This window comes from Mauremys reevesii, linkage group 9, assembly GCF_016161935.1.
Source record: "Mauremys reevesii isolate NIE-2019 linkage group 9, ASM1616193v1, whole genome shotgun sequence".
Lineage (NCBI taxonomy): Eukaryota > Metazoa > Chordata > Testudines > Geoemydidae > Mauremys > Mauremys reevesii.
The window spans coordinates 103,542,393-103,557,240 of NC_052631.1; the positions used below are offsets into that span (position 1 = coordinate 103,542,393).

Genomic DNA, 14,848 nt, shown 5'->3' on the forward strand with positions numbered 1-14,848 from the left:
CTCCCCATGGGCTCCCACAGCCCCTCCCCACCCCAGCGCGTCTTTCCTCCCCGCCCAGCCACAGCCCCTCAACCTCTCCGCCTTCCCCCTTCCGCCCAGCCACAGCCCCTCCCCGCCCAGCCACAGCCCCTCAACCCCTCCGCCTTCTGCCCAGCCACAGCCCCCACCTCCCCTCCCGGCCAGCCACAGCCCTCCCCACCCCGGCACCCCAGCACGCCTTCCCCGCCCAGCCACAGCCCCTCAACCCCTCCGCCTTCCCCTTCTGCCCGCCACAGCCCCTCAACCCCTCCGCCTTCCCCAGCACCCCAGGGCGCCTTCCCCGCCCAGCCACAGCCCCCATCCCCACAGCTTCCCTCACCCAGACACAGCCCCTACCCTCCCAGCGCGCCTTTCCTCCCCAGCTCCCACAGCCCCCCCGCCTAGCCACAGCCCCTGCCACCTTCCCCAACCCCCCGTGCCCCCGCACTGCTGTGAGCTTCCCCAACTCCTCATGGGCCACCCCCTTCCCCACACACCTGCAGTGTGCCGCAAACGTCCCTCCCCCCACGGGCCCCCACGGTGCCCCCAGCACACTGTGAATTTCCCAAGCCCCTTGGTGCCCCTTACCCCCAGCCCCCTGCATCCCTAGTGCGCCGCGACCTTCCACACCCCAGCTCCAACCCCCCCAGCTCCCCGTGACATTCTCTAATCCCCCTCAGCCCCCCCAACCTTCCTCTTCCCTCACACACCCCACAGCCCGCCCTGATTTTCCTCATCCCCCCCTTTAACTCCCAGCCCGCCCCAACCTGCTTCCCCAGTCCCCAACCCACCCACCCGCCCCTATGCCTGCAGCCTTCTCCAATCTGAACGCCCGTTCCTCTAGCCGAAACCAACCCGCCCCGTCTATCCCCATCCGTTGGGCCCCTCAGTCCTTTCTTCTCCCTCCAACGCCTCCTAGGCCACCCCAACTTGCACCCCATCCCTACTTTCTCCCGTACATGCCTTCTCCCATAGCCCCCTTCCGCCCCCCTCCCTCCCCAACACCCCCAAGCCTGCAACAACTTTCGCCAGCCTACATGCCTGTATCCCCCAGTTCATTCCTCCATTCAAGGGACTCCTCAGACCCCATCTCTCTCCAACATCCTCCCAGCTCACCACAACCTGCGCCTCCATCCATGCTCCCACCTGTAGGGACTGCTCAGCGCCCCTTCCTCCCCAACAGCCCCCCCAGTTCATTTCCCCCATCCATTGGGCCCCTCAGTCCCCTTTTTTCCTCCCTCCCACTGCAACCTGCACCCCACTCTGTCCCTAGATCTGTGGGCCCCCCAGTGCCCTTTTCTCCTTTGTCCAACATTCCCCAACCTGCACCCCCATTCCTCCCTCCACCCATGGGGCCCCTCAGCCCTTCTCTCTCCTTCCTGCCCAACACTCACCCTTCATAGCACATGGGCAGGCGAGCTAGGGGACGAAACCCGTGGGGAGCAGTGGATTGTAGAGTAGAGCGGTGACTGATAGTGTGGGCTCAGTCTCTGTTCCTCGACTGGGGCGGCTGTAGATGGGATGGGAGAGGGAGGCAGGGAGGAGGGTGTTAATAGAGCTCTGTGTAGTGATAGTTCCTGCTTGTCTTTATTAGTTTGCAGAGGAATTGTCCAGGAGCTGGAGCCGGAGGAGAAACTGGAAGAAGTGAACCTGAGCAGCCTGGACATCCTTGTAAGCAGAGATGAAGAGTCCTCAGCTTTCTGCCTTCTCCATGACTGGCTGTGAGTGAACAATTATGGCCTCTAGCCCTCATCCGTACCACTCAAGTTTTCTTCAGAGGCCGTGAGCCTCCTTGTTGGCCATGGGGCTCTGTGGGATTACGACCAAGGGAAGGGACAACAGTCTCCTCCTCTGCTCAGTGACTGTCTTGGATGCAGGTGCAACAGGCTGCTTAACATATGAACGTAAGAATGGCCAGACTGGGTCAGATCAAAGGTCCATGTAGCCTAGTATCCTGTCTACCGACAGTGGCTAATGTCAGGTGCCCCAGAAGGAATGAACAGAACAGGGAATTACCAAGTGATCCATCCACTGTCACCCATTCCCAGCTCCTGGCAAACAGAGGCCAGGGACACGATCCCTGCTCATCCTGACTCATAGCCGTTGATGGACTCATCCTCCATGAATTGACAGTAACTCTCCACTTAACATCCTCTCGCTTAACATTGTTTCAATCTTACATCCCCGGTCAATTACAGAACATGCTGTATTTGAAGTTGTGCAATGCTTGGCTATAACAGCGTTTGGCTGCCTGCTTTGTCCACAGTCGGCAGCCCCCCAACAGCTCTCCTATGCCGCCCCCCCCAGCACTTTCCGCCTGCCAGCAGACCCCGCGGATCAGTGCCTTCCCTCACCGCCTCCTGCCTGTGGCAATCAGCTGGCTTGTGGCATCCGGGGACGGGGAGTGAAGACTCCTTGTGCAGGCTCCCCCTCCCTCCCCTGCTTCCAAACACCGCAAGCCAGCTGATGGCTGCGGGCAGGAGCGAGGACCCGGTGTGTGAAGTAAAGGAGAAGGAGGGGGGAGGAAGAGGCAGGTTAAGGGTGGGCGGTTGGGGGACGAGGCGGCGTGGGCGGCCGAGGGTTGAGGCCCCCGACCCTGGTGCTTGCAGAGAGGGAAAGCTGCCGCTGCTCCTGTGCAACGTGCTTCTGCTAGCCTACTGCACCTTCAGCCTCCTTGCCTGCCTCATTGTCGCCAGTGCCAGTGGGCTGTGCCCGTGTGGGGTAAGGCGGGGGCACCCCCCAACTATAGTACGGTACTGTATAGCAAAAAATAATTCTCTGCAGCGTAACCCCCCATTTACATTCATTCTTATGGGGAAATTGGACTTGCTTAACATCGTTTCACTTAAAGTCGCATTTTTCAGGAACATAACGGGAACGTTAAGTGAGGAGTTACTGTACCTAGTTCTTACTTGAACCCCATTATAGTCTTGGCTTTCACAGCATTCTCTGGCCAGGAGCTCCAAAGGCTGAGTGTGCGTTGCGTGCTTTTTAATTGTATCTATAAAGGTGTAATGGAAGATGGGAGAAGAAGAATCTACACAACACTGCAGATTCTGATGATAACTTCTGTTTTTCCCTCTTGTGTTGTGCTTAGTACCACGGAGAAAGAAGTGAAGGGTAAGAACCCACCCCCGTTGTGACATGGAAGGCGCCCAAGAGCCGTGAGACAGTGAGCGTTGTTGATTCCAGGCTATGCAGATGCCATGAAGCTGGGAGTGGAGCAGATGTCACCGTCAGTGAGATAAGGGTCTGGTTTGGTGAGGACTCTGGTAACGGCCCACCTGCCTCCAGGCCAGGACTTGTCGTTAGCTGGGGCTGAGTTTGTAGGAAAAGGTTCCTGAATAGCTGTAGTTACGAGGGAGACAAGGTCCCCATTTTCAGGGGCTGGTCATTTCTCTGTCCACAAGCAGTGTGTTCTCTGCAGCAGAAGGTTGGATCCAGGGGGATGACTCCAGCTGGTGAGTTTCTTGACTTCCTCCCATGTTTTTCTCTCTCTCTCTCTCTCTCCTCTAATGTGTTGGCCAGCACACTCTCTGTCTGTCTGTCTGTCTCTCTCTCTGTCCTTGCCTCTCCTTGTCCTGTCTCCTTTCATAGGACATGGGCAGGTGTGGTAGCTGTGCGTCCCCACAGGCTAGGTTTTGGGAGCGATGAACAAGTAGGAGGGGACCAAAATCACACAGGGTGGTGGGCGCTAGAGTGCAGCGGTGACTGTGGGTGTTGACTGAGTCTCTGCTCTAGTGGGGCTGATGTGGATGGCATGGGACAGGGAGGTAGGGATGAGGGCAAGATTTCATGCACCAGTTGAATTTTGTGTAGTGATGGCTTTTTCTTGGGTTACTTACTGCGTTTGCAGAGGAATCATCCAGGAGCAGCAGCCGGAGGAGAAATTGGCAGAAGTGGACCTGAGCCGCCTAGAAATCCTCTTAAGTGGAGATCAACAGTCCTCCGCTTTCTGCCTCCCACATAACTGCCTGTGAGTAAGAGGTCAGGGCTTGGAATTCCTCATCTGTACTCACTGCAATTTTCTTCACACTCTGTTTGCTTCCTCAGAGTCTCTAGATCCCTCCTGGCGTCTGCAGTCTGGGACTGTGGTGGGCCTGGTGTGCACCCCTGACTCTCGCCCCCCTTTGCCTCTGCTTGCTGGAAGCAACAAGCTATGAGAAGCAATAAGTTACAAGCCAAAAACATGCTTTTCCCCACAGGTGTGGTGTGTGTGACCAGTGTGTGCTGTGCAGAGTGACTGTTTTAAGGTGTCATTCCAAGGGTTGCTTTCTACTTGTAGTCCTAAAGGTGTGATGGGATGAGGGTTCAGGGCAGAGCCTCACTGTGTGGGAGAGGCGAAAAGTAGAGCCTCCCCAACATTGCCCACTGAGATGGTAACTTACTTGTTTTTTCCCCTCGTGCTAGGTTTAGTACCAAGGGAAAAGAAGTCACTTGTCAGTGTCTACTGCCTTCATGTCATGGAAAGTGAGCGAGAGCAATGGGACCTCAAGAACTACTGATGCCAAGGAAAAGCCGTCCTACTGGGAGTGGAACAGTCGCCACTCTCAATGAGATAACTGTCTGTTTTGGTGATTGCTCTGCTCATGGCCCACCTTGCTCCTGGTAGGGGCGCTCCATTTGCTGGGGCTGTGTTTCTAAGAAAGTGTTTTTGACTAGCTGTGTTTATGAGGGAGACAAGGTCCCCATTTTCAGGGGCTGCTCAGTTCTCTGGCCAGTAGCGGTGTGTCCTCTGCATCAGAAGGTGAGATCCAGGGGGATGACTCCAAGTGACGAGTTGCTTGCCTTCCTCCCATGTTTCTCTCTCTGTCTGTCTCTTCTCCAGTATGTTGGCCAACACTCTTTCTCTCTCTGTCTCTGTCCTTGCCTCTCCTTATCCCGTCTCCCTTCATAGCACACGGGCAGGCGTGCTAGGTGTGCATCCCCACAGGCTAGGTCTCGGGAGCCATGGAGCAGTAGGAGGGGATGAAAAGGGTTAGGGTTAGGGTTAGGCTCTAGGCTCTAGGATTTGCGCCGCCCCAAGCAGGGCGGCACGCCGTGGGAGGCGCTCTGGCGGTTGCGAGTCCCACGGCTCCGGTGGATCTCCCGCAGGCGTGCCTGCGGATGCTCCACTGGAGCTGCAGGATCAGTGGACCCTCCGCAGGCATGCCTGTGGGAGGTCCACCGGAGCCGCCTGCCGCCCTCCCGTGGGACGCCGCTCCAAGCGCGCGCTTGGCGCGCTGGGGTCTGGAGCCGGCCCTGCAGACAGAGCAGAAACTGGAGGAGGTGGATCTGAGCAGCTTGGACGTCCTTCTAAGGAGACATTCAGAATGCAGAAAGCTGAGGACTGTTCATAACTGGCTGTGAGTAAGAGGTCAGTGCTTTCAATTTCTTACCTGTACTCGCTGTAGTTTTCTTCACAGGCCATGTGCTTCCTCATTGGTGTCATAGAGTTTGGTGGAGACAAGGCCCTGCACCCCCAGCTTCCTGCCATTCACGAAGACTCTCAGCCAGCCAGTAAAACAAAAGGCTTATTTAGATGACAGGAACACAGTCCAAGACAGGTCTTGCAGGTACAGATAACAGGACCCCCTCAGTTAGGTCCGTCTTTGGGGGGCCCCCAGGAGGCCAGAGCCCCGTCTGGGCTCCCCTCCATTTTCCCAGCCAGCTCCAATCGGAGACTCTCCAGCCCCTCCTGTCTGGCCTTTCTTCCTTTCCTGGGCCAGGAGGTCACCTGATCTCTTTGTTCTCTGACACCTTCAGTTGGCCCCTTTGCAGAGGAGGGGCCCAGGCTGTTAGTTGCCAGGAGAGAGTGCCGGCCATTCTCTATGCAGACAGTATCACAGGGGCCCTCTAAGCTTTGCAAAAATCATACACCCTGGTCCCCCACACCTAGATATTTAAGAAAGGCATAGGGGAAACTGAGGCACCCACACAGTATTCAGAGAAAACATTCAGAACATTCCCACTTGGTCACAGTTGGGTACGAGGCTCTTTGGGATTAAGGCTGGGGAAGGGACAAGAGTCTACTGAGCAAAGTGACTATTTTGGGTGCAGTTACAATGGGTCCCTTCTAGTTGCGGGTGTAAAGTAGTTGAGGGCGGAGCCATGGGACACAGGAGCTATGAAATGAAGAGACTATGCAACATTGCAGAGATGCTAATTTACTTTGTTCTTCTCCTCTGTGCTGGGTTTAGTGCTGAGGGAAAAAAGTCACACGTTAGATTCTATTGCCCTCATGCGATGGAAAGCGAGCGAGAGGCATGAGACTGCAAGCAGTGCTCATGCCAGGCAAGAGTCATTCATCTGGGAGCTGAGCAGACACCACTGTCACTGAGAAGTGTCTGTTTTGCTGAGGGTTCTGCTCACGGCCCAGCTGACTCCTGGTACAGACACCCACTTAGCTAGGGCTGGGTTTGTAGGAAAAGGTTCCTGACTAGTGGTTATGAGGGAGACCAGGTCCCCATTTTCAGAGGCTGCTCAGTTCTCTGGCCAGGATCGGTGTGTCTTCCGCAGGAGAAGGTTAGATCCATGAGGATGACTCCAGGGGGTGAGTTGCTTGCCTTCCTCCTGTGTTTCTCTTTCTCTTCTCTACTCTACTCTGTGTTGGCCAACACACATCCCCTCTCTCTCTCTCTCTCTCCTCGTGCTTTCTCCCTTCATAGGACACGGGCAGGAGTGCTAGATGTGTATCCCCACAGCCTAGGTCTCAGGAGCTATGAAGAAGTAGGAGGGGATGAAAATCATGCAGCGTAGTGGGCACTAGAGTGGAGCAGTGACTGCGGATGTTGATTGTCTCTATTCGAGTGGGGATGATGTGGATGGGATGGAAGAGGTAGGCAGGCATGTGGGCAAGATTTCAAGCACCAATAGAGCTTTGTGTTGTGATGGCTCGTGCTTGGCTTTTGTAGGTGCGCTTGCACAGGAATTGTTCTTCAGGAGCCCCAGCCCGGGGAGAAACTGGCAGAAGTGGACGTGAGCAGCCTGGACATCCTTCTAAAGAGACATGAACAGTCCTCAGCTTTCTCTCTCCTGCATAACTACACTTCACAACTTTTAGGGGCACGGCTAAAGCCCAAGATAAATGCAGGGTAGAGGCTGAGTACAGACGGCTGCGTCCCTTTAGGTGGGTTTGGTTTCTTATAAATGTTTTCTTCCTTGTCGTGGGTGCATTAGGAGAATTTCCCTATCTTCTAAGCTGCTGTTCTTCCAGGAAAGAGAGGAGCGGGTTCTTCTGAGCAGTGGCCTGCAACCAGGAAGGTGAGTACAGATGCTGAGTTGGTCCTTCTTCCTATGTGTGTGTTTGTGTCTGTGTCTCTCTCTAAGCTCTAATATGTTGGCCAGTATGCTCGCACTCTCTCTCTCCTTGTAGTCAAGTATCAGAGGGGTAGCCGTGTTAGTCTGGATCTGTAAAAACAGCAGAGAGTCCTGTGGCACCTTATAGACTAACAGACGTTTTGGAGCATGAGCTTTCGTGGGTGAATACCCACTTTGTCGGATGCATCTGACGAAGTGGATATTCACCCACGAAAGCTCATGCTCCAAAACGTCTCTCGTTATACTGTCTTCTTGCATAGAACATGGGCAGTGGTGCATGCTCACAGGCTTGGTCTGGAGAGCCTGCATCGCACTGAGGCATTGGGAGGGAGAAGAGAAGCATGACGGGTACTAGATTCTCCATTGGTAGTGGCCGGGGTGACTGTGGGAGTTGACTCTGACTCTGTTCATCAGGTGGGGTTGATGTAGAGTGGATGGGAGAGGGAGGGCGGTATCTCAGACACCAATAGAACTTTGCGCAGTGATGGCTCCTACTTGGGTTACATGCTGTGTTTGCAGAGGGATCGTCCAGGAGCCCAGACAGAGAAACTGGAAGAAGTGAACCTGAGCAGCCTGGACATCCTTGTAAGCAGAGATGAAGAGTCCTCAGCTTTCTGCCTTCTCCATGACTGGCTGTGAGTGAACAATTACGGCCTCTATTCCTCATCCGTACCACTCTAGTTTTCCTCGGAAGCCATGAGCCTCCTCGTTGGCCATGGGGCTCTGTGGGATTAAGACCAGGGGAAGGGACAATAGTCTCCTCTTCACAGTGACTCTCTTGGATGCAGGTGCAAGGTGCTGCTTAACATACAAACGTAAAAATAACAATACTGGGTCAGACGAAAGGTCCGTGTAGTCCAGTATCCTCCCTTCCGACAGTGGCTTCGGTCAGAGGGAATGAACAGAACAGGGAATCACCGAGTGATCCATCTCCTGTTGCCCATTCCCAGCTTCTGGCAAACAGAGGCTATGGACGCCATCCCTGCCCATCCTTACTAATAGCTGTTGATGGACCTCTCCTCCATGAATTTACATAGTTTTTTTTTAACCCCATTAAGCTTAAGCTTGATAGCATTCTCTGGCGAGGAGTTCCACAGTTTATGTGTGCATTGTGTGCTTTTTAATTGTATCTATAAAGGTGTAATGGGAGATGAGAGAAGAAGAACCTACACAACATTGCAGATTCCGATGATAACTTTTGTTTTTCTCTCTTGTGCTTAGTACCACAGACAGAGAAGTCAAGGGTAAGAGCCCACCCCCGTTTTGAGATGTAAAGTGCACAAGAGCCGTGAGACAGCGAGCGTTGTTGATGCCAGGCTATGCAGAGGCCATCGAGCTGGGAGTGGAGCAGACGTCACCATCATTGAGATAAGTGTCTGGTTCGGTGAAGACTCTGCTAACGGCCCACCTGCCTCCAGGCTGGGACTTGTCGTTAGCTGGGGCTCGGTTTGTAGGAAAAGATTCCTGAGTAGCTGTGGTTGCGAGGGAGACAAGTTCCCCATTTTCAGGGTCTGGTCATTTCTCTGTTCACAAGCAGTGTGTCCTCTCCAGCAGAACGTTAGATCCAGGGGGATGACTCCAGCTGGTGAGTTTTTTTTTTTTACTTCCTCCCACGTTTTTTCTCTCTCTCTCTCTCTCCTCTAATGTATTGGCCAACACACACACTCTGTCTCTCTGTCCCTCTCTCTCTTTGTCCTTGCCTCTCCTTGTGCTGTCTCCCTTCGTAGGACATGGGCAGGGGTGTAGGTGTGCATCCCCACAGGCTAGGTCTTATGAGCTATGAACAAGTAGGGGACCAAAATCATGCAGGGTAGCGGGTGCAAGAGTGGAATGGATACTCTTGATGTTGACTATCTGTTTGAGTGTGTAATGCTGGCTGATGCATGGCTTTTGCAGCTGCGCTGGCAGAGGAATTGTCCAGGAGCCCTACCCGGAGGAGAGACTCTCAGAAGTGGACCTGATTACCCTGAACATCCTTCTAAGCAGACATGAACAGTCCTCAGCTTTCTCCCTCCTGCATAACTGGCTGTGAGTAAATGGTCAGTGCTTGGAATTCCTTATCTGTACTTGCTGTAATTTTCTTCAGACACCATGTGCATCCTCGTTGGATACGGGGCTCTGTGGGATTAAGGCTGGGGAAGGGACCAGAGTTGCAGTTGCCTGGGCTACTAGGATGATCCGAGGAATGGAAAACCTGTCTTATGAAAGGAGACACAGAGCTTGGCTTGTTTAGCCTAACCAAAAGAAGGTTGATGGGGGATATGATTGCTCTTTATAAATATATCAGAGGGATAAATATTAGGGAGGGAGAGGAATTATTTAAGCTTAGTACCAATGTGGACTCAAGAACAAATGGATATAAACTGGACACTAGGAAGTTTAGACTTGAAATTAGACGAAGGTTTCTAACCATTAGAGGAGTGAAGTTCTGGAACAGCCTTCAAAGGGGTGTAGTGGGTGCAAAAGACATATCTGGCTTCAAGACTAAGCTTGATAAGTTTATGGAGGGGATGGTATGATGGGCTAGTCTAATTTTGGCAACTAATTGATCTTTGATTATTAGCAGGTAAATATGCCCAATGGTTTGTGATGGGATGTTAGATGGGGTAGGATCTGAGTGACTACAGAGAATTCTTTCCTGGATGCTGGCTGGGGAGTCTTGCCCACATGCTCAGGGTTTAACTGATCGCCATATTTGGGGTCGGGAAGGAGTTTTCCCCCAGGGCAGATTGGCAGAGGCCCTGGAGGTTTTTTTGCCTTCCTCTGCAGCCTGGGCCACGGGTCACTTGCTGGAGGATTCTCTGCAACTTGAGGTCTTCAAACCACAATTTGAGGACTTGAGTAACTCAGACATAGGTTAGGGGTTTGTTATAGAAGTGGATGGGTGAGATTCTGTGGCCTGCATTGTGCAGGAGGTCAGACTAGATGATCATAATGGTCCCTTCTGACCTTAAAGTCTATGAGTCTAAGCGAAAAATCAAGCTAATTCCATTTCAAAACATGCCAGTCCCTAAGAACCCCAAAGCTCTGTGACTAGATCTCGCCTGGTGTGCAGTCTGGGACTGCGGTGGGCCCGCTGTGGACTCTCTTCCCCTCTTTCCTCCTGCTTGCCCCTGATTGCTGGGAGCCGATCCAAAAAAAAAAAAAAAAAAGGCAAGAAGCTACAACGAGGAACAACCTACAAGCCAAAAACTAGTCAACAAGCAACTCACGAGCCAATTAAGCCAAAAGCAAGCCCAATTGCTGCATATTTTTCTGCGGGTTTGGCATTTCTGTGCAGAGTCTGCAGTGCAGAGTGGCTTTTTCGGTGGTTGTTGCAAGGGGTCCTTTCTACTTTTTGTCCTAAATGTGTAATGGGAAAAGGGTTGAGGACGGAGTCCCACTGTGTGGGAGAGGTGAAAAAAGCCTACCCGACATTGCTGACCGAGAGGGTAACTTAATTATTTACCTCCTTTATGCTGGTTTTAGTACCAAGAGAAAAGAAGTCACGCGTCAGAGTCTACTGTCCTCACACAATGGAAAGCGAGCAAGAGCGACGAGACCACAAGCATTGTTGATGCGATGCAAAAGCCGTCCATCTGTGAGTGGAACCGCCACCACTCTCAGTGAGATAAGTGTCTGGTTTGGTGGTTGCTCTGCTCATGGCCCACCTCCTGGTAGGGACACCCCTTTAGCTAGGGCTGGGTTTGTAAGAAAAGGTTCCTAACTAGTGGTTACGAGGGAGACAAGGTCCCCATTTTCAGGGGCTGGTCATTTTTCTGACCATAAGCAGTGTGTCCTCTGCAGCAGAAGGTTGGATCCAGGGGGATGACTCCAGCTCATGAGTTTCTTGACTCCCTCCCGTGTTTTTCTCTCTCTCTCCTCTGTGTTGGCCAACACACACTCTCTGTCTGTCTGTCTCTCTGTCCTCGCCTCCTCCTTGTGCCGTCTCCTTTGGTAGGACACGGGCAGGAGTGCTAGGTGTGCATCTCCACAGGGTAGGTCTCAGGAGCTATGTACAAGTAGGAGGGGATGAAAATCATGCAGGACAGTGGGCGCTAGAGTGGATCGGTGTCTGTCAGTGTTGACTCAGTCTCTGTTTATCGAGTCGGGTGGATGGAGATGGGATGAGAGAGGGAGGCAGGGATGAGGGCAAGATTAAATACACCAATAGAACTCTGTTTAGTGATGGTACTTGCTTGGCTTTATTAGTTTCCAGAGGAATCATCCAGGAGCCCTAGATGGGTGAGAATATGCAGAAGTGGACATGAGCAGCCTGGACATTCTTCTAAGGAGACATGAATAGTCCTCCGCTTCCTGCCTCCCGCTTAACTGGCTGTGAGTAAGAGGTCAGTGCTTTGAAATCCTCATCTGTACTCACTGTAGTATTCTTCACAGCCCGTGTGCTTCCTCGTTGGGTATGGGGCTCTGTGGTATTAAGGCTGGGGAGGGGCCAGAGTCTGCTGTGCAGAGTGACTATGTCGGGTGCCGTTGCAAGGGGTGCTTTTGGTTGCAATGCTAAAGGTATAACGGGAAGAGGGTTGAGGGCAGAGCCGTGCCATGTGGGAGAGTTGAAAGGAAGAGCCTAGAAGACATTATGAACTAAGGTGGTAACTGATCTGTTTTCTCCCCTGGTGCTGGGTTTAGTACCAAGGGAAAATAAGTCACGTGCCAGAATCTACTGCCCTCATGCGATGGAAAGCGAAGGAGAGCGATGACACTGCGAGTATTGTTGATGCCACGCAAAAGCCGTCCAACTGGGAGCGGAACAGCTGCCACTCTCAATGAGATAAGTGTCTGTTTTGGAGATTGCTCTGCTCACGGCCCTCCCTGCTCCTGGTAGGGACGCCACATTAGCTGGGGCTGGGTTTGTAAGAAAATGTTCTTGACTAGCTGTAGTTACGAAGGGCACAAGGTCCCCATTTTCAGAGGCTGCTCAGTTCTCTGGCCAGGAGCGGCGAGTTCTCTGCAGCAGAAGGTTGGATCCAGGAGGATGACTCCAGCTGGTGAGTTGCTTGCCTTCCTCCTGTGTTTTTCTCTTTCTCTTCTAATGTGTTGGCCAACACTCTCTCCCTGTCTCTGTCTCTCTCTGTCCTTGCCTCTCCTTGTGCCGTTTCCCTTTATAGGGACACGGGCAGTGGTGCTAGCTGTGCATCCCCGCAGGCTAGGTCTCAGGAGCCATGAAGAAGTAGGAGGGGATGAAAATCATGCTGGACAGTGGGTGCAAGAGTGGAACGGTGACTGTCAGTGTGTACTCGGTCTGTATTCATTGAGTGGATTTCACGCAGCAATAGAGCTGTATGTAGTGATGTCTCATGCTTGGCTTTTGCAGCTGCGCTTCTAGAGGAAGCATGGAGGAGCAGCAGCCGAAGGAGAAGGTGGCAGACGTGGACCTGAGCAGCTTGGGCATTCTTCTAAGCGGAGATTAACAGTCCTCAGCTTTCTACCTTGCACATAACTGGCTGTGAGTAAGCGATACTGTATTCAAAGCACTGAACTCCTCACTTAAAGTCGCCCTGATTAACGTTGTTACGTTGCTGATCAATTAGGGAACATGCTCGTTTAACATTGCGCAATGCTCCCTTATAACGTTGCTTGGCAGATGCCTGGTTTATCCAATCCTTGTAGGAAGAGCAGCCCGTTTCAGCTCGCTGGTGGGGGCTTGGAACCAGGGTGGACCGGCAGCCCCGCATCAGCTCCCCGCCCCACTAAGTTCCCTGTGCGGCAGCCACCCAGCAGGCTATCAGTTGCTGGCAGTTCAGCTGTCCCTCCCCCACCGCCATGTGCTGCTCCTGCCCTCTGCGTTGGAGTTGCTCCCCGGAGCCTCCTGCTTGCTGTGCAGGGGAAAGGGGGGCTAATGTCAGGGTGTCCCCCTCCCCCTATTCCTGCCCCCCACTTATCCCTTCTCCATCTAGAGCAGGGTGGGGACAGGACAGGGCTCAGGGTGGAGAGAGTCTGCTGCCTGCAGCTGCTGTCTCAACTTCCTGACCTACTTAAAAAGGCAATGTCCTTAAAGTGGTGTCAGCGCACTTGAAGGGGCAATGTGCATCTCTCGCTCTCCCCTCCCCCACCCACAGGGTGTGTCTCTGTCTCTCTCTGCCATGCTGTCTCCCCTCCCTCCCTCCATTCGTGCTGCCTTGTAGAGTGTGAGGTTACATTAACAACAATGCGTTAACCCTTGAGGGCTCAGCTGAGTGCTAGTTCATCATTTAGCAGTAAGGCATTCCCTGGGAAATATCCCACCCTCTGACTGCACCACCTCAACCAAGCTTCACAATCGTCATTACTGGTTACAGTATTAAATTGTTTGTTTAAAACTTAGACTTTTAATTTCTCATCTTTACTTGCTCTAGTATTGTTCACAGGCCGTGTGCTTCCTCGTTGGGTACAGGACTCTGTGGTATTAAGGCTGGAGAGTGGCCAGAGTCTGCTGTTCAGAGTGACTGTCGGGTGCTGTGGCAAGGGCTGCTTTTTGGCTGAAATGCTAAAGGTGTCATGGGAAGAGTGTTGAGAGCGGAGCGCCGCCGTGAGGGAGAGGTGAAAAGAAGAGCTAACGCGACGTTGCCCACTTAGATGGTAACTTATTTTTTCCCCTTGTGCTGGCTTTAGTACCAAGGGAAAAGAAATCAGGCGTCAGAGTCTACTCCCTTCATACGTTGGAAAGTGAGCAAAAGTGATCGGACCGCAAGAACTATTGATGCTACGGAAAAACCGTCCAACTGGGAGTGGAATAGCTGCTACTCTCAATGATAAGTGCCTGTTTTGGTGATTGCTCTGCTCATGGCCCCCTTGCTTCTGGTAGCGATGCTCCATTAGCTGGGGCTGGGTTTGTAAGAAAAGGTTCCCGACTAGTAGTTATGAGGGAGACAAGGTCCCCATTTTCAGGGGCTCTCAGCTCTCTGGCCAGGAGCAGTGTGTCCTCTGCAGCAGAAGGTTAGATCCAGGAGAATGGCTGCAGGTGGAGAGTTGCTTGCCTTCCTCCTGTGTTTTTTTCTCTCTCTCTCTCTCTCTCTAGTATGTTGGCCAACACACACCCTCTCTCTATTCTTGCCTTTCCTTATGCTGTCTCCCTTCTTAGGACATGGGCAGGTGTGCTAGGTGTGCATCCCCACAGGTTAGGTCTTGGAAGCCCTGGAGTAGTAGGAGGGGACGAAAACCATGTTGGGCAGTAGGCGCTAAAGTGGAGCGGTGATTGTTGGTGTTAACTCGGTCTCTGTTCGTCGAGTGGGGCCGATGTAGATGGGATGGAAGAGGGAGGCAGGGATGAGGCCAAGATTTCAAGCACCAATAGAGCTGTGTGTAGTTATGGCTCATGCTTGGCTTTTGCAGCTGCGCTTGCAGAGGAATTGTCCAGGAGCCCCAGCCCAAGGAGAAACTGGCAGAAGTGGATCTGAGCAGCTTGGACATCCTTCTAAGGAGACATGAACAGTCCTCAGCTTTCTGCCTCCTGTATAAATGGCTGTGAGTAAGCGGTGAGTGCTTGGAATTCCTCATCTGTACTCGCTGTACTTTTATTCACAGGCTGTGTGCTTCCTCGTTGGGTACAAGGCTC

General features: G+C 52.9%; 1 long non-coding RNA gene across 4 annotated transcripts; it reads left to right on the top strand.

Moving 5' to 3' along the window:
• The first annotated feature begins 1,626 nt into the window (after positions 1–1,626).
• Positions 1,627–11,540, top strand: LOC120371590. 4 transcript variants are annotated; one of them, XR_005584472.1, is made up of 6 exons: positions 7,201–7,260; positions 7,837–7,952; positions 8,539–8,902; positions 9,214–9,345; positions 10,786–10,897; positions 11,509–11,540. It is a non-coding gene; the product is annotated as an uncharacterized LOC120371590 (long non-coding RNA). The 4 variants fall into 4 exon arrangements; XR_005584473.1 differs by lacking the exon at positions 11,509–11,540 and having other exon boundaries at positions 9,214–9,356; positions 10,786–11,066; XR_005584471.1 differs by lacking the exon at positions 11,509–11,540 and having other exon boundaries at positions 10,786–11,066.
• The last annotated feature ends 3,308 nt before the right edge of the window (positions 11,541–14,848 follow it).